General features: G+C 43.8%; 14 non-coding genes across 14 annotated transcripts; all 14 read right to left on the reverse strand.

The window, feature by feature from the left end:
* Positions 1–880: 880 nt before the first annotated feature.
* Positions 881–953, reverse strand: trnak-uuu (transfer RNA lysine (anticodon UUU)). The gene has a single exon. It is a non-coding gene; the product is annotated as a tRNA-Lys (tRNA).
* Positions 954–2,088: 1,135 nt separating this feature from the next.
* On the reverse strand, positions 2,089–2,161 carry trnak-uuu (transfer RNA lysine (anticodon UUU)). Its single transcript has one exon. It is a non-coding gene; the product is annotated as a tRNA-Lys (tRNA).
* Positions 2,162–3,296: 1,135 nt separating this feature from the next.
* Positions 3,297–3,369, reverse strand: trnaq-uug (transfer RNA glutamine (anticodon UUG)). Its single transcript has one exon. It is a non-coding gene; the product is annotated as a tRNA-Gln (tRNA).
* Positions 3,370–4,505: 1,136 nt separating this feature from the next.
* trnaq-uug (transfer RNA glutamine (anticodon UUG)) lies at positions 4,506–4,578 on the reverse strand. The gene has a single exon. It is a non-coding gene; the product is annotated as a tRNA-Gln (tRNA).
* Positions 4,579–5,714: 1,136 nt separating this feature from the next.
* On the reverse strand, positions 5,715–5,787 carry trnaq-uug (transfer RNA glutamine (anticodon UUG)). The gene has a single exon. It is a non-coding gene; the product is annotated as a tRNA-Gln (tRNA).
* Positions 5,788–6,922: 1,135 nt separating this feature from the next.
* Positions 6,923–6,995, reverse strand: trnak-uuu (transfer RNA lysine (anticodon UUU)). The gene has a single exon. It is a non-coding gene; the product is annotated as a tRNA-Lys (tRNA).
* Positions 6,996–8,130: 1,135 nt separating this feature from the next.
* Positions 8,131–8,203, reverse strand: trnak-uuu (transfer RNA lysine (anticodon UUU)). The gene has a single exon. It is a non-coding gene; the product is annotated as a tRNA-Lys (tRNA).
* Positions 8,204–9,338: 1,135 nt separating this feature from the next.
* Positions 9,339–9,411, reverse strand: trnaq-uug (transfer RNA glutamine (anticodon UUG)). Its single transcript has one exon. It is a non-coding gene; the product is annotated as a tRNA-Gln (tRNA).
* A 1,136-nt stretch (positions 9,412–10,547) lies between these two features.
* On the reverse strand, positions 10,548–10,620 carry trnaq-uug (transfer RNA glutamine (anticodon UUG)). The gene has a single exon. It is a non-coding gene; the product is annotated as a tRNA-Gln (tRNA).
* Positions 10,621–11,756: 1,136 nt separating this feature from the next.
* Positions 11,757–11,829, reverse strand: trnak-uuu (transfer RNA lysine (anticodon UUU)). The gene has a single exon. It is a non-coding gene; the product is annotated as a tRNA-Lys (tRNA).
* A 1,136-nt stretch (positions 11,830–12,965) lies between these two features.
* Positions 12,966–13,038, reverse strand: trnak-uuu (transfer RNA lysine (anticodon UUU)). Its single transcript has one exon. It is a non-coding gene; the product is annotated as a tRNA-Lys (tRNA).
* Positions 13,039–14,173: 1,135 nt separating this feature from the next.
* Positions 14,174–14,246, reverse strand: trnak-uuu (transfer RNA lysine (anticodon UUU)). Its single transcript has one exon. It is a non-coding gene; the product is annotated as a tRNA-Lys (tRNA).
* Positions 14,247–15,381: 1,135 nt separating this feature from the next.
* Positions 15,382–15,454, reverse strand: trnak-uuu (transfer RNA lysine (anticodon UUU)). Its single transcript has one exon. It is a non-coding gene; the product is annotated as a tRNA-Lys (tRNA).
* A 1,135-nt stretch (positions 15,455–16,589) lies between these two features.
* Positions 16,590–16,662, reverse strand: trnak-uuu (transfer RNA lysine (anticodon UUU)). Its single transcript has one exon. It is a non-coding gene; the product is annotated as a tRNA-Lys (tRNA).
* Positions 16,663–16,965: the final 303 nt, after the last annotated feature.

The following is a 16,965-nucleotide window of genomic DNA, read 5'->3' on the forward strand; positions in this document are numbered from 1 at the left end:
AGAGTTTTTCATATTCAGTTGTCATGTGGACACTGTGGTGGTGCTGCTGTAATGCGACAAATGGCAGTGATAAGTAACCAATGGCACATAGACAGATTAAGTGAGTGGGCACAACTATGGCAACTGCAGTTCAATGTGCGTGACATAATCTACTTTCGAAGCAAGTAACATAATTCCCAGCATTTTTCTAAATGATGTGAAGCAACTGAGTGACAAGGAGGATAATAGTTCGTGAGTTGAAGTTCACACATCAATAAAAACTGGTAGACATGTTCAAAACAACATCAAATTTCGAACATAACGCTGCTCTTTACCTCAAGGGGTCCTGCGCTACATGCGGGAGTGTACAAGGCGTCAGATGTATGGAACATTTTCATAAGCCATCGAGAACACTTCATTCAGTTGAGGATCATCTCCTGACGAAGAATATCCTGGCGTTGGAGAGTGAGCCTCACAGATCCACCACAATGATAAGGGCCTTGCAATTTCAATGACGAGCATAATTTGTACAAAGATTGATTGTGAAAGATTGACGAGCAATCAAGCCAATGTATGTAAAAGTTAAAATGAATTGAGACGCTCAATACGGGCGCTCAATATTTCCTCCCTTGGGCAAATCACAAACAACAGGCAAAATGATCAGATTTGTCGTCGGACTTGCAGCAGCAAAATCAGCCCATCAGATAAACAGAGGTAGAAATATGGACACCTATAGTAAAACAGGGAACGACTGTGCTCGTGGAAATCGAACTCTCATGATTGCAAGCTGTGGATTTTCAGCAGTTCGTTTTATGAGGAAGGCAAGATGGTCTGACCTTGTCAGTTTGTGTTTTATCAGGCTGCACGAACGTGGAAATTAAAAGTGGTGCTTTAAACACAACGCCCGAACAGGGACTTGAACCCTGGACCCTCAGATTAAAAGTCTGATGCTCTACCGACTGAGCTATCCAGGCTCTAACGCAGCATACCCAATCTGCGAACATCACTGTCTGATACGAATCGTTCCCCCTCCAGGCTTTGCAATACCTTCTGTCGTGCACTCGCCTGCACAGTGCATTGCTGTCACAGAATGGTTTCCACCTGCAAGATTGACAGAAGAAATAGGCTCCATTCGACAATCGGCTCATTTGTGAGCAGCGGCATGAATTGTGAGAAATGCAGGGACCTACACTTCATCATATTTATTACTGGCTTCAATCAACCATCACAGAGTTTTTCATATTCAGTTGTCATGTGGACACTGTGGTGGTGCTGCTGTAATGCGACAAATGGCAGTGATAAGTAACCAATGGCACATAGACAGATTAAGTGAGTGGGCACAACTATGGCAACTGCAGTTCAATGTGCGTGACATAATCTACTTTCGAAGCAAGTAACATAATTCCCAGCATTTTTCTGAATGATGTGAAGCAACTGAGTGACAAGGAGGATAATAGTTCGTGAGTTGAAGTTCACACATCAATAAAAACTGGTAGACATGTTCAAAACAACATCAAATTTCGAACATAACGCTGCTCTTTACCTCAAGGGGTCCTGCGCTACATGCGGGAGTGTACAAGGCGTCAGATGTATGGTACATTTTCATAAGCCATCGAGAACACTTCATTCAGTTGAGGATCATCTCCTGACGAAGAATATCCTGGCGTTGGAGAGTGAGCCTCACAGATCCACCACAATGATAAGGGCCTTGCAATTTCAATGACGAGCATAATTTGTACAACGATTGATTGTGAAAGATTGAAGAGCAATCAAGCCAATGTATGTAAAAGTAAAAATGAATTGAGACGCTCAATACGGGCGCTCAATATTTCCTCCCTTGGGCAAATCACAAACAAGAGGCAAAATGATCAGATTTGTCGTCGGACTTGCAGCAGCAAAATCAGCCCATCAGATAAACAGAGGTAGAAATATGGACACCTATAGTAAAACAGGGAACGACTATGCTCGTGGAAATCGAGCTCTCATGATTGCAAGCTGTGGATTTTCAGCAGTTCGTTTTCTGAGGAAGGCAAGATGGTCTGACCTTGTCAGTTTGTGTTTTATCAGGCTGCACGAACGTGGAAATTAAAAGTCGTGCTTTAAACACAACGCCCGAACAGGGACTTGAACCCTGGACCCTCAGATTAAAAGTCTGATGCTCTACCGACTGAGCTATCCAGGCTCTAACGCAGCATACCCAATCTGCGAACATCACTGTCTGATACGAATCGTTCCCCCTCCAGGCTTTGCAATACCTTCTGTCGTGCACTCGCCTGCACAGCGCATTGCTGTCACAGAATGGTTTCCACCTGCAAGATTGACAGAAGAAATAGGCTCCATTCGACAATCGGCTCATTTGTGAGCAGCGGCATGAATTGTGAGAAATGCAGGGACCTACACTTCATCATATTTATTACTGGCTTCAATCAACCATCACAGAGTTTTTCATATTCAGTTGTCATGTGGACACTGTGGTGGTGCTGCTGTAATGCGACAAATGGCAGTGATAAGTAACCAATGGCACATAGACAGATTAAGTGAGTGGGCACAACTATGGCAACTGCAGTTCAATGTGCGTGACATAATCTACTTTCGAAGCAAGTAACATAATTCCCAGCATTTTTCTAAATGATGTGAAGCAACTGAGTGACAAGAAGGATAATAGTTCGTGAGTTGAAGTTCACACATCAATAAAAACTGGTAGACATGTTCAAAACAACATCAAATTTCGAACATAACGCTGCTCTTTACCTCAAGGGGTCCTGCGCTACATGCGGGAGTGTACAAGGCGTCAGATGTATGGAACATTTTCATAAGCCATCGAGAACACTTCATTCAGTTGAGGATCATCTCCTGACGAAGAATATCCTGGCGTTGGAGAGTGAGCCTCACAGATCCACCACAATGATAAGGGCCTTGCAATTTCAATGACGAGCATAATTTGTACAAAGATTGATTGTGAAAGATTGACGAGCAATCAAGCCAATGTATGTAAAAGTTAAAATGAATTGAGACGCTCAATACGGGCGCTCAATATTTCCTCCCTTGGGCAAATCACAAACAACAGGCAAAATGATCAGATTTGTCGTCGGACTTGCAGCAGCAAAATCAGCCCATCAGATAAACAGAGGTAGAAATATGGACACCTATAGTAAAACAGGGAACGACTGTGCTCGTGGAAATCGAGCTGTCATGATTGCAAGCTGTGGATTTTCAGCAGATCGTTTTCTGAGGAAGGCAAGATGGTCTGACCTTGTCAGTTTGTGTTTTATCAGGCTGCACGAACATGGAAATTAAAAGTCATGCTTTAAACACAACGCCCGAACAGGGACTTGAACCCTGGACCCTCAGATTCAAAGTCTGATGCTCTACCGACTGAGCTATCCAGGCTCTAACGCAGCATACCCAATCTGCGAACATCACTGTCTGATACGAATCGCTCCCCCCTCCAGGCTTTGCAATACCTTCTGTCGTGCACTCGCCTGCACAGCGCATTGCTGTCACAGAATGGTTTCCACCTGCAAGATTGACAGAAGAAATAGGCTCCATTCGACAATCGGCTCATTTGTGAGCAGCGGCATGAATTGTGAGAAATGCAGGGACCTACACTTCATCATATTTATTACTGGCTTCAATCAACCATCACAGAGTTTTTCATATTCAGTTGTCATGTGGACACTGTGGTGGTGCTGCTGTAATGCGACAAATGGCAGTGATAAGTAACCAATGGCACATAGACAGATTAAGTGAGTGGGCACAACTATGGCAACTGCAGTTCAATGTGCGTGACATAATCTACTTTCGAAGCAAGTAACATAATTCCCAGCATTTTTCTAAATGATGTGAAGCAACTGAGTGACAAGGAAGATAATAGTTCGTGAGTTGAAGTTCACACATCAATAAAAACTGGTAGACATGTTCAAAACAACATCAAATTTCGAACATAACGCTGCTCTTTACCTCAAGGGGTCCTGCGCTACATGCGGGAGTGTACAAGGCGTCAGATGTATGGAACATTTTCATAAGCCATCGAGAACACTTCATTCAGTTGAGGATCATCTCCTGACGAAGAATATCCTGGCGTTGGAGAGTGAGCCTCACAGATCCACCACAATGATAAGGGCCTTGCAATTTCAATGACGAGCATAATTTGTACAAAGATTGATTGTGAAAGATTGACGAGCAATCAAGCCAATGTATGTAAAAGTAAAAATGAATTGAGACGCTCAATACGGGCGCTCAATATTTCCTCCCTTGGGCAAATCACAAACAACAGGCAAAATGATCAGATTTGTCGTCGGACTTGCAGCAGCAAAATCAGCCCATCAGATAAACAGAGGTAGAAATATGGACACCTATAGTAAAACAGGGAACGACTGTGCTCGTGGAAATCGAGCTGTCATGATTGCAAGCTGTGGATTTTCAGCAGATCGTTTTCTGAGGAAGGCAAGATGGTCTGACCATGTCAGTTTGTGTTTTATCAGGCTGCACGAACGTGGAAATTAAAAGTCATGCTTTAAACACAACGCCCGAACAGGGACTTGAACCCTGGACCCTCAGATTCAAAGTCTGATGCTCTACCGACTGAGCTATCCAGGCTCTAACGCAGCATACCCAATCTGCGAACATCACTGTCTGATACGAATCGCTCCCCCCTCCAGGCTTTGCAATACCTTCTGTCGTGCACTCGCCTGCACAGCGCATTGCTGTCACAGAATGGTTTCCACCTGCAAGATTGACAGAAGAAATAGGCTCCATTCGACAATCGGCTCATTTGTGAGCAGCAGCATGAATTGTGAGAAATGCAGGGACCTACACTTCATCATATTTATTACTGGCTTCAATCAACCATCACAGAGTTTTTCATATTCAGTTGTCATGTGGACACTGTGGTGGTGCTGCTGTAATGCGACAAATGGCAGTGATAAGTAACCAATGGCACATAGACAGATTAAGTGAGTGGGCACAACTATGGCAACTGCAGTTCAATGTGCGTGACATAATCTACTTTCGAAGCAAGTAACATAATTCCCAGCATTTTTCTAAATGATGTGAAGCAACTGAGTGACAAGGAAGATAATAGTTCGTGAGTTGAAGTTCACACATCAATAAAAACTGGTAGACATGTTCAAAACAACATCAAATTTCGAACATAACGCTGCTCTTTACCTCAAGGGGTCCTGCGCTACATGCGGGAGTGTACAAGGCGTCAGATGTATGGAACATTTTCATAAGCCATCGAGAACACTTCATTCAGTTGAGGATCATCTCCTGACGAAGAATATCCTGGCGTTGGAGAGTGAGCCTCACAGATCCACCACAATGATAAGGGCCTTGCAATTTCAATGACGAGCATAATTTGTACAAAGATTGATTGTGAAAGATTGACGAGCAATCAAGCCAATGTATGTAAAAGTTAAAATGAATTGAGACGCTCAATACGGGCACTCAATATTTCCTCCCTTGGGCAAATCACAAACAAGAGGCAAAATGATCAGATTTGTCGTCGGACTTGCAGCAGCAAAATCAGCCCATCAGATAAACAGAGGTAGAAATATGGACACCTATAGTAAAACAGGGAACGACTATGCTCGTGGAAATCGAGCTCTCATGATTGCAAGCTGTGGATTTTCAGCAGATCGTTTTCTGAGGAAGGCAAGATGGTCTGACCTTGTCAGTTTGTGTTTTATCAGGCTGCAAGAACGTGGAAATTAAAAGTCGTGCTTTAAACACAACGCCCGAACAGGGACTTGAACCCTGGACCCTCAGATTCAAAGTCTGATGCTCTACCGACTGAGCTATCCAGGCTCTAACGCAGCATACCCAATCTGCGAACATCACTGTCTGATACGAATCGTTCCCCCTCCAGGCTTTGCAATACCTTCTGTCGTGCACTCGCCTGCACAGTGCATTGCTGTCACAGAATGGTTTCCACCTGCAAGATTGACAGAAGAAATAGGCTCCATTCGACAATCGGCTCATTTGTGAGCAGCGGCATGAATTGTGAGAAATGCAGGGACCTACACTTCATCATATTTATTACTGGCTTCAATCAACCATCACAGAATTTTTCATATTCAGTTGTCATGTGGACACTGTGGTGGTGCTGCTGTAATGCGACAAATGGCAGTGATAAGTAACCAATGGCACATAGACAGATTAAGTGAGTGGGCACAACTATGGCAACTGCAGTTCAATGTGCGTGACATAATCTACTTTCGAAGCAAGTAACATAATTCCCAGCATTTTTCTGAATGATGTGAAGCAACTGAGTGACAAGGAGGATAATAGTTCGTGAGTTGAAGTTCACACATCAATAAAAACTGGTAGACATGTTCAAAACAACATCAAATTTCGAACATAACGCTGCTCTTTACCTCAAGGGGTCCTGCGCTACATGCGGGAGTGTACAAGGCGTCAGATGTATGGAACATTTAAATAAGCCATCGAGAACACTTCATTCAGTTGAGGATCATCTCCTGACGAAGAATATCCTGGCGTTGGAGAGTGAGCCTCACAGATCCACCACAATGATAAGGGCCTTGCAATTTCAATGACGAGCATAATTTGTACAACGATTGATTGTGAAAGATTGACGAGCAATCAAGCCAATGTATGTAAAATTAAAAATGAATTGAGACGCTCAATACGGGCGCTCAATATTTCCTCCCTTGGGCAAATCACAAACAAGAGGCAAAATGATCAGATTTGTCGTCGGACTTGCAGCAGCAAAATCAGCCCATCAGATAAACAGAGGTAGAAATATGGACACCTCTCGTAAAACAGGGAACGACTATGCTCGTGGAAATCGAGCTCTCATGATTGCAAGCTGTGGATTTTCAGCAGATCGTTTTCTGAGGAAGGCAAGATGGTCTGACCTTGTCAGTTTGTGTTTTATCAGGCTGCACGAACGTGGAAATTAAAAGTCGTGCTTTAAACACAACGCCCGAACAGGGACTTGAACCCTGGACCCTCAGATTAAAAGTCTGATGCTCTACCGACTGAGCTATCCAGGCTCTAACGCAGCATACCCAATCTGCGAACATCACTGTCTGATACGAATCGTTCCCCCTCCAGGCTTTGCAATACCTTCTGTCGTGCACTCGCCTGCACAGTGCATTGCTGTCACAGAATGGTTTCCACCTGCAAGATTGACAGAAGAAATAGGCTCCATTCGACAATCGGCTCATTTGTGAGCAGCGGCATGAATTGTGAGAAATGCAGGGACCTACACTTCATCATATTTATTACTGGCTTCAATCAACCATCACAGAGTTTTTCATATTCAGTTGTCATGTGGACACTGTGGTGGTGCTGCTGTAATGCGACAAATGGCAGTGATAAGTAACCAATGGCACATAGACAGATTAAGTGAGTGGGCACAACTATGGCAACTGCAGTTCAATGTGCGTGACATAATCTACTTTCGAAGCAAGTAACATAATTCCCAGCATTTTTCTAAATGATGTGAAGCAACTGAGTGACAAGGAGGATAATAGTTCGTGAGTTGAAGTTCACACATCAATAAAAACTGGTAGACATGTTCAAAACAACATCAAATTTCGAACATAACGCTGCTCTTTACCTCAAGGGGTCCTGCGCTACATGCGGGAGTGTACAAGGCGTCAGATGTATGGAACATTTTCATAAGCCATCGAGAACACTTCATTCAGTTGAGGATCATCTCCTGACGAAGAATATCCTGGCGTTGGAGAGTGAGCCTCACAGATCCACCACAATGATAAGGGCCTTGCAATTTCAATGACGAGCATAATTTGTACAAAGATTGATTGTGAAAGATTGACGAGCAATCAAGCCAATGTATGTAAAAGTTAAAATGAATTGAGACGCTCAATACGGGCGCTCAATATTTCCTCCCTTGGGCAAATCACAAACAACAGGCAAAATGATCAGATTTGTCGTCGGACTTGCAGCAGCAAAATCAGCCCATCAGATAAACAGAGGTAGAAATATGGACACCTATAGTAAAACAGGGAACGACTGTGCTCGTGGAAATCGAACTCTCATGATTGCAAGCTGTGGATTTTCAGCAGTTCGTTTTATGAGGAAGGCAAGATGGTCTGACCTTGTCAGTTTGTGTTTTATCAGGCTGCACGAACGTGGAAATTAAAAGTGGTGCTTTAAACACAACGCCCGAACAGGGACTTGAACCCTGGACCCTCAGATTAAAAGTCTGATGCTCTACCGACTGAGCTATCCAGGCTCTAACGCAGCATACCCAATCTGCGAACATCACTGTCTGATACGAATCGTTCCCCCTCCAGGCTTTGCAATACCTTCTGTCGTGCACTCGCCTGCACAGTGCATTGCTGTCACAGAATGGTTTCCACCTGCAAGATTGACAGAAGAAATAGGCTCCATTCGACAATCGGCTCATTTGTGAGCAGCGGCATGAATTGTGAGAAATGCAGGGACCTACACTTCATCATATTTATTACTGGCTTCAATCAACCATCACAGAGTTTTTCATATTCAGTTGTCATGTGGACACTGTGGTGGTGCTGCTGTAATGCGACAAATGGCAGTGATAAGTAACCAATGGCACATAGACAGATTAAGTGAGTGGGCACAACTATGGCAACTGCAGTTCAATGTGCGTGACATAATCTACTTTCGAAGCAAGTAACATAATTCCCAGCATTTTTCTGAATGATGTGAAGCAACTGAGTGACAAGGAGGATAATAGTTCGTGAGTTGAAGTTCACACATCAATAAAAACTGGTAGACATGTTCAAAACAACATCAAATTTCGAACATAACGCTGCTCTTTACCTCAAGGGGTCCTGCGCTACATGCGGGAGTGTACAAGGCGTCAGATGTATGGTACATTTTCATAAGCCATCGAGAACACTTCATTCAGTTGAGGATCATCTCCTGACGAAGAATATCCTGGCGTTGGAGAGTGAGCCTCACAGATCCACCACAATGATAAGGGCCTTGCAATTTCAATGACGAGCATAATTTGTACAACGATTGATTGTGAAAGATTGAAGAGCAATCAAGCCAATGTATGTAAAAGTAAAAATGAATTGAGACGCTCAATACGGGCGCTCAATATTTCCTCCCTTGGGCAAATCACAAACAAGAGGCAAAATGATCAGATTTGTCGTCGGACTTGCAGCAGCAAAATCAGCCCATCAGATAAACAGAGGTAGAAATATGGACACCTATAGTAAAACAGGGAACGACTATGCTCGTGGAAATCGAGCTCTCATGATTGCAAGCTGTGGATTTTCAGCAGATCGTTTTCTGAGGAAGGCAAGATGGTCTGACCTTGTCAGTTTGTGTTTTATCAGGCTGCACGAACGTGGAAATTAAAAGTCATGCTTTAAACACAACGCCCGAACAGGGACTTGAACCCTGGACCCTCAGATTCAAAGTCTGATGCTCTACCGACTGAGCTATCCAGGCTCTAACGCAGCATACCCAATCTGCGAACATCACTGTCTGATACGAATCGCTCCCCCCTCCAGGCTTTGCAATACCTTCTGTCGTGCACTCGCCTGCACAGCGCATTGCTGTCACAGAATGGTTTCCACCTGCAAGATTGACAGAAGAAATAGGCTCCATTCGACAATCGGCTCATTTGTGAGCAGCAGCATGAATTGTGAGAAATGCAGGGACCTACACTTCATCATATTTATTACTGGCTTCAATCAACCATCACAGAGTTTTTCATATTCAGTTGTCATGTGGACACTGTGGTGGTGCTGCTGTAATGCGACAAATGGCAGTGATAAGTAACCAATGGCACATAGACAGATTAAGTGAGTGGGCACAACTATGGCAACTGCAGTTCAATGTGCGTGACATAATCTACTTTCGAAGCAAGTAACATAATTCCCAGCATTTTTCTGAATGATGTGAAGCAACTGAGTGACAAGGAGGATAATAGTTCGTGAGTTGAAGTTCACACATCAATAAAAACTGGTAGACATGTTCAAAACAACATCAAATTTCGAACATAACGCTGCTCTTTACCTCAAGGGGTCCTGCGCTACATGCGGGAGTGTACAAGGCGTCAGATGTGTGGAACATTTTCATAAGCCATCGAGAACACTTCATTCAGTTGAGGATCATCTCCTGACGAAGAATATCCTGGCGTTGGAGAGTGAGCCTCACAGATCCACCACAATGATAAGGGCCTTGCAATTTCAATGACGAGCATAATTTGTACAAAGATTGATTGTGAAAGATTGACGAGCAATCAAGCCAATGTATGTAAAAGTAAAAATGAATTGAGACGCTCAATACGGGCGCTCAATATTTCCTCCCTTGGGCAAATCACAAACAAGAGGCAAAATGATCAGATTTGTCGTCGGACTTGCAGCAGCAAAATCAGCCCATCAGATAAACAGAGGTAGAAATATGGACACCTATAGTAAAACAGGGAACGACTATGCTCGTGGAAATCGAGCTCTCATGATTGCAAGCTGTGGATTTTCAGCAGATCGTTTTCTGAGGAAGGCAAGATGGTCTGACCTTGTCAGTTTGTGTTTTATCAGGCTGCACGAACGTGGAAATTAAAAGTCATGCTTTAAACACAACGCCCGAACAGGGACTTGAACCCTGGACCCTCAGATTCAAAGTCTGATGCTCTACCGACTGAGCTATCCAGGCTCTAACACAGCATACCCAATCTGCGAACATCACTGTCTGATACGAATCGCTCCCCCCTCCAGGCTTTGCAATACCTTCTGTCGTGCACTCGCCTGCACAGCGCATTGCTGTCACAGAATGGTTTCCACCTGCAAGATTGACAGAAGAAATAGGCTCCATTCGACAATCGGCTCATTTGTGAGCAGCAGCATGAATTGTGAGAAATGCAGGGACCTACACTTCATCATTTTTATTACTGGCTTCAATCAACCATCACAGAGTTTTTCATATTCAGTTGTCATGTGGACACTGTGGTGGTGCTGCTGTAATGCGACAAATGGCAGTGATAAGTAACCAATGGCACATAGACAGATTAAGTGAGTGGGCACAACTATGGCAACTGCAGTTCAATGTGCGTGACATAATCTACTTTCGAAGCAAGTAACATAATTCCCAGCATTTTTCTGAATGATGTGAAGCAACTGAGTGACAAGGAGGATAATAGTTCGTGAGTTGAAGTTCACACATCAATAAAAACTGGTAGACATGTTCAAAACAACATCAAATTTCGAACATAACGCTGCTCTTTACCTCAAGGGGTCCTGCGCTACATGCGGGAGTGTACAAGGCGTCAGATGTGTGGAACATTTTCATAAGCCATCGAGAACACTTCATTCAGTTGAGGATCATCTCCTGACGAAGAATATCCTGGCGTTGGAGAGTGAGCCTCACAGATCCACCACAATGATAAGGGCCTTGCAATTTCAATGACGAGCATAATTTGTACAAAGATTGATTGTGAAAGATTGACGAGCAATCAAGCCAATGTATGTAAAAGTAAAAATGAATTGAGACGCTCAATACGGGCGCTCAATATTTCCTCCCTTGGGCAAATCACAAACAAGAGGCAAAATGATCAGATTTGTCGTCGGACTTGCAGCAGCAAAATCAGCCCATCAGGTAAACAGAGGTAGAAATATGGACACCTATAGTAAAACAGGGAACGACTATGCTCGTGGAAATCGAGCTCTCATGATTGCAAGCTGTGGATTTTCAGCAGATCGTTTTCTGAGGAAGGCAAGATGGTCTGACCTTGTCAGTTTGTGTTTTATCAGGCTGCACGAACGTGGAAATTAAAAGTCGTGCTTTAAACACAACGCCCGAACAGGGACTTGAACCCTGGACCCTCAGATTAAAAGTCTGATGCTCTACCGACTGAGCTATCCAGGCTCGAACACAGCATACCCAATCTGCGAACATCACTGTCTGACACGAATCGCTCCCCACTCCAGGCTTTGCAATAGCTTCTGTCGTGCACTCGCCTGCACAGCGCATTGCTGTCACAGAATGGTTTCCACCTGCAAGATTGACAGAAGAAATAGGCTCCATTCGACAATCGGCTCATTTGTGAGCAGCGGCATGAATTGTGAGAAATGCAGGGACCTACACTTCATCATATTTATTACTGGCTTCAATCAACCATCACAGAGTTTTTCATATTCAGTTGTCATGTGGACACTGTGGTGGTGCTGCTGTAATGCGACAAATGGCAGTGATAAGTAACCAATGGCACATAGACAGATTAAGTGAGTGGGCACAACTATGGCAACTGCAGTTCAATGTGCGTGACATAATCTACTTTCGAAGCAAGTAACATAATTCCCAGCATTTTTCTAAATGATGTGAAGCAACTGAGTGACAAGGAAGATAATAGTTCGTGAGTTGAAGTTCACACATCAATAAAAACTGGTAGACATGTTCAAAACAACATCAAATTTCGAACATAACGCTGCTCTTTACCTCAAGGGATCCTGCGCTACATGCGGGAGTGTACAAGGCGTCAGATGTATGGAACATTTTCATAAGCCATCGAGAACACTTCATTCAGTTGAGGATCATCTCCTGACGAAGAATATCCTGGCGTTGGAGAGTGAGCCTCACAGATCCACCACAATGATAAGGGCCTTGCAATTTCAATGACGAGCATAATTTGTACAAAGATTGATTGTGAAAGATTGACGAGCAATCAAGCCAATGTATGTAAAAGTAAAAATGAATTGAGACGCTCAATACGGGCGCTCAATATTTCCTCCCTTGGGCAAATCACAAACAAGAGGCAAAATGATCAGATTTGTCGTCGGACTTGCAGCAGCAAAATCAGCCCATCAGATAAACAGAGGTAGAAATATGGACACCTATAGTAAAACAGGGAACGACTATGCTCGTGGAAATCGAGCTCTCATGATTGCAAGCTGTGGATTTTCAGCAGATCGTTTTCTGAGGAAGGCAAGATGGTCTGACCTTGTCAGTTTGTGTTTTATCAGGCTGCACGAACGTGGAAATTAAAAGTCGTGCTTTAAACACAACGCCCGAACAGGGACTTGAACCCTGGACCCTCAGATTAAAAGTCTGATGCTCTATCGACTGAGCTATCCAGGCTCTAACGCAGCATACCCAATCTGCGAACATCACTGTCTGATACGAATCGTTCCCCCTCCAGGCTTTGCAATACCTTCTGTCGTGCACTCGCCTGCACAGTGCATTGCTGTCACAGAATGGTTTCCACCTGCAAGATTGACAGAAGAAATAGGCTCCATTCGACAATCGGCTCATTTGTGAGCAGCAGCATGAATTGTGAGAAATGCAGGGACCTACACTTCATCATATTTATTACTGGCTTCAATCAACCATCACAGAGTTTTTCATATTCAGTTGTCATGTGGACACTGTGGTGGTGCTGCTGTAATGCGACAAATGGCAGTGATAAGTAACCAATGGCACATAGACAGATTAAGTGAGTGGGCACAACTATGGCAACTGCAGTTCAATGTGCGTGACATAATCTACTTTCGAAGCAAGTAACATAATTCCCAGCATTTTTCTGAATGATGTGAAGCAACTGAGTGACAAGGAGGATAATAGTTCGTGAGTTGAAGTTCACACATCAATAAAAACTGGTAGACATGTTCAAAACAACATCAAATTTCGAACATAACGCTGCTCTTTACCTCAAGGGGTCCTGCGCTACATGCGGGAGTGTACAAGGCGTCAGATGTATGGAACATTTTCATAAGCCATCGAGAACACTTCATTCAGTTGAGGATCATCTCCTGACGAAGAATATCCTGGCGTTGGAGAGTGAGCCTCACAGATCCACCACAATGATAAGGGCCTTGCAATTTCAATGACGAGCATAATTTGTACAACGATTGATTGTGAAAGATTGACGAGCAATCAAGCCAATGTATGTAAAAGTAAAAATGAATTGAGACGCTCAATACGGGCGCTCAATATTTCCTCCCTTGGGCAAATCACAAACAAGAGGCAAAATGATCAGATTTGTCGTCGGACTTGCAGCAGCAAAATCAGCCCATCAGATAAACAGAGGTAGAAATATGGACACCTCTCGTAAAACAGGGAACGACTATGCTCGTGGAAATCGAGCTCTCATGATTGCAAGCTGTGGATTTTCAGCAGATCGTTTTCTGAGGAAGGCAAGATGGTCTGACCTTGTCAGTTTGTGTTTTATCAGGCTGCACGAACGTGGAAATTAAAAGTCGTGCTTTAAACACAACGCCCGAACAGGGACTTGAACCCTGGACCCTCAGATTAAAAGTCTGATGTTCTATCGACTGAGCTATCCAGGCTCTAACGCAGCATACCCAATCTGCGAACATCACTGTCTGATACGAATCGTTCCCCCTCCAGGCTTTGCAATACCTTCTGTCGTGCACTCGCCTGCACAGCGCATTGCTGTCACAGAATGGTTTCCACCTGCAAGATTGACAGAAGAAATAGGCTCCATTCGACAATCGGCTCATTTGTGAGCAGCGGCATGAATTGTGAGAAATGCAGGGACCTACACTTCATCATATTTATTACTGGCTTCAATCAACCATCACAGAGTTTTTCATATTCAGTTGTCATGTGGACACTGTGGTGGTGCTGCTGTAATGCGACAAATGGCAGTGATAAGTAACCAATGGCACATAGACAGATTAAGTGAGTGGGCACAACTATGGCAACTGCAGTTCAATGTGCATGACATAATCTACTTTCGAAGCAAGTAACATAATTCCCAGCATTTTTCTAAATGATGTGAAGCAACTGAGTGACAAGGAGGATAATAGTTCGTGAGTTGAAGTTCACACATCAATAAAAACTGGTAGACATGTTCAAAACAACATCAAATTTCGAACATAACGCTGCTCTTTACCTCAAGGGGTCCTGCGCTACATGCGGGAGTGTACAAGGCGTCAGATGTATGGAACATTTTCATAAGCCATCGAGAACACTTCATTCAGTTGAGGATCATCTCCTGACGAAGAATATCCTGGCGTTGGAGAGTGAGCCTCACAGATCCACCACAATGATAAGGGCATTGCAATTTCTATGACGAGCATAATTTGTACAACGATTGATTGTGAAAGATTGACGAGCAATCAAGCCAATGTATGTAAAAGTAAAAATGAATTGAGACGCTCAATACGGGCACTCAATATTTCCTCCCTTGGGCAAATCACAAACAAGAGGCAAAATGATCAGATTTGTCGTCGGACTTGCAGCAGCAAAATCAGCCCATCAGATAAACAGAGGTAGAAATATGGACACCTATAGTAAAACAGGGAACGACTATGCTCGTGGAAATCGAACTCTCATGATTGCAAGCTGTGGATTTTCAGCAGTTCGTTTTCTGAGGAAGGCAAGATGGTCTGACCTTGTCAGTTTGTGTTTTATCAGGCTGCACGAACGTGGAAATTAAAAGTCGTGCTTTAAACACAACGCCCGAACAGGGACTTGAACCCTGGACCCTCAGATTAAAAGTCTGATGCTCTACCGACTGAGCTATCCAGGCTCTAACGCAGCATACCCAATCTGCGAACATCACTGTCTGATACGAATCGTTCCCCCTCCAGGCTTTGCAATACCTTCTGTCGTGCACTCGCCTGCACAGTGCATTGCTGTCACAGAATGGTTTCCACCTGCAAGATTGACAGAAGAAATAGGCTCCATTCGACAATCGGCTCATTTGTGAGCAGCAGCATGAATTGTGAGAAATGCAGGGACCTACACTTCATCATATTTATTACTGGCTTCAATCAACCATCACAGAGTTTTTCATATTCAGTTGTCATGTGGACACTGTGGTGGTGCTGCTGTAATGCGACAAATGGCAGTGATAAGTAACCAATGGCACATAGACAGATTAAGTGAGTGGGCACAACTATGGCAACTGCAGTTCAATGTGCGTGACATAATCTACTTTCGAAGCAAGTAACATAATTCCCAGCATTTTTCTGAATGATGTGAAGCAACTGAGTGACAAGGAGGATAATAGTTCGTGAGTTGAAGTTCACACATCAATAAAAACTGGTAGACATGTTCAAAACAACATCAAATTTCGAACATAACGCTGCTCTTTACCTCAAGGGGTCCTGCGCTACATGCGGGAGTGTACAAGGCGTCAGATGTATGGAACATTTTCATAAGCCATCGAGAACACTTCATTCAGTTGAGGATCATCTCCTGACGAAGAATATCCTGGCGTTGGAGAGTGAGCCTCACAGATCCACCACAATGATAAGGGCCTTGCAATTTCAATGACGAGCATAATTTGTACAAAGATTGATTGTGAAAGATTGAGGAGCAATCAAGCCAATGTATGTAAAAGTTAAAATGAATTGAGACGCTCAATACGGGCGCTCAATATTTCCTCCCTTGGGCAAATCACAAACAACAGGCAAAATGATCAGATTTGTCGTCGGACTTGCAGCAGCAAAATCAGCCCATCAGATAAACAGAGGTAGAAATATGGACACCTATAGTAAAACAGGGAACGACTATGCTCGTGGAAATCGAGCTCTCATGATTGCAAGCTGTGGATTTTCAGCAGTTCGTTTTCTGAGGAAGGCAAGATGGTCTGACCTTGTCAGTTTGTGTTTTATCAGGCTGCACGAACGTGGAAATTAAAAGTCGTGCTTTAAACACAACGCCCGAACAGGGACTTGAACCCTGGACCCTCAGATTAAAAGTCTGATGCTCTATCGACTGAGCTATCCAGGCTCTAACGCAGCATACCCAATCTGCGAACATCACTGTCTGATACGAATCGCTCCCCCTCCAGGCTTTGCAATACCTTCTGTCATGCACTCGCCTGCACAGCGCATTGCTGTCACAGAATGGTTTCCACCTGCAAGATTGACAGAAGAAATAGGCTCCATTCGACAATCGGCTCATTTGTGAGCAGCGGCATGAATTGTGAGAAATGCAGGGACCTACACTTCATCATATTTATTACTGGCTTCAATCAACCATCACAGAGTTTTTCATATTCAGTTGTCATGTGGACACTGTGGTGGTGCTGCT

Source organism: Pristiophorus japonicus, chromosome 3 (assembly GCF_044704955.1).
Source record: "Pristiophorus japonicus isolate sPriJap1 chromosome 3, sPriJap1.hap1, whole genome shotgun sequence".
Classification (NCBI taxonomy): domain Eukaryota; kingdom Metazoa; phylum Chordata; class Chondrichthyes; family Pristiophoridae; genus Pristiophorus; species Pristiophorus japonicus.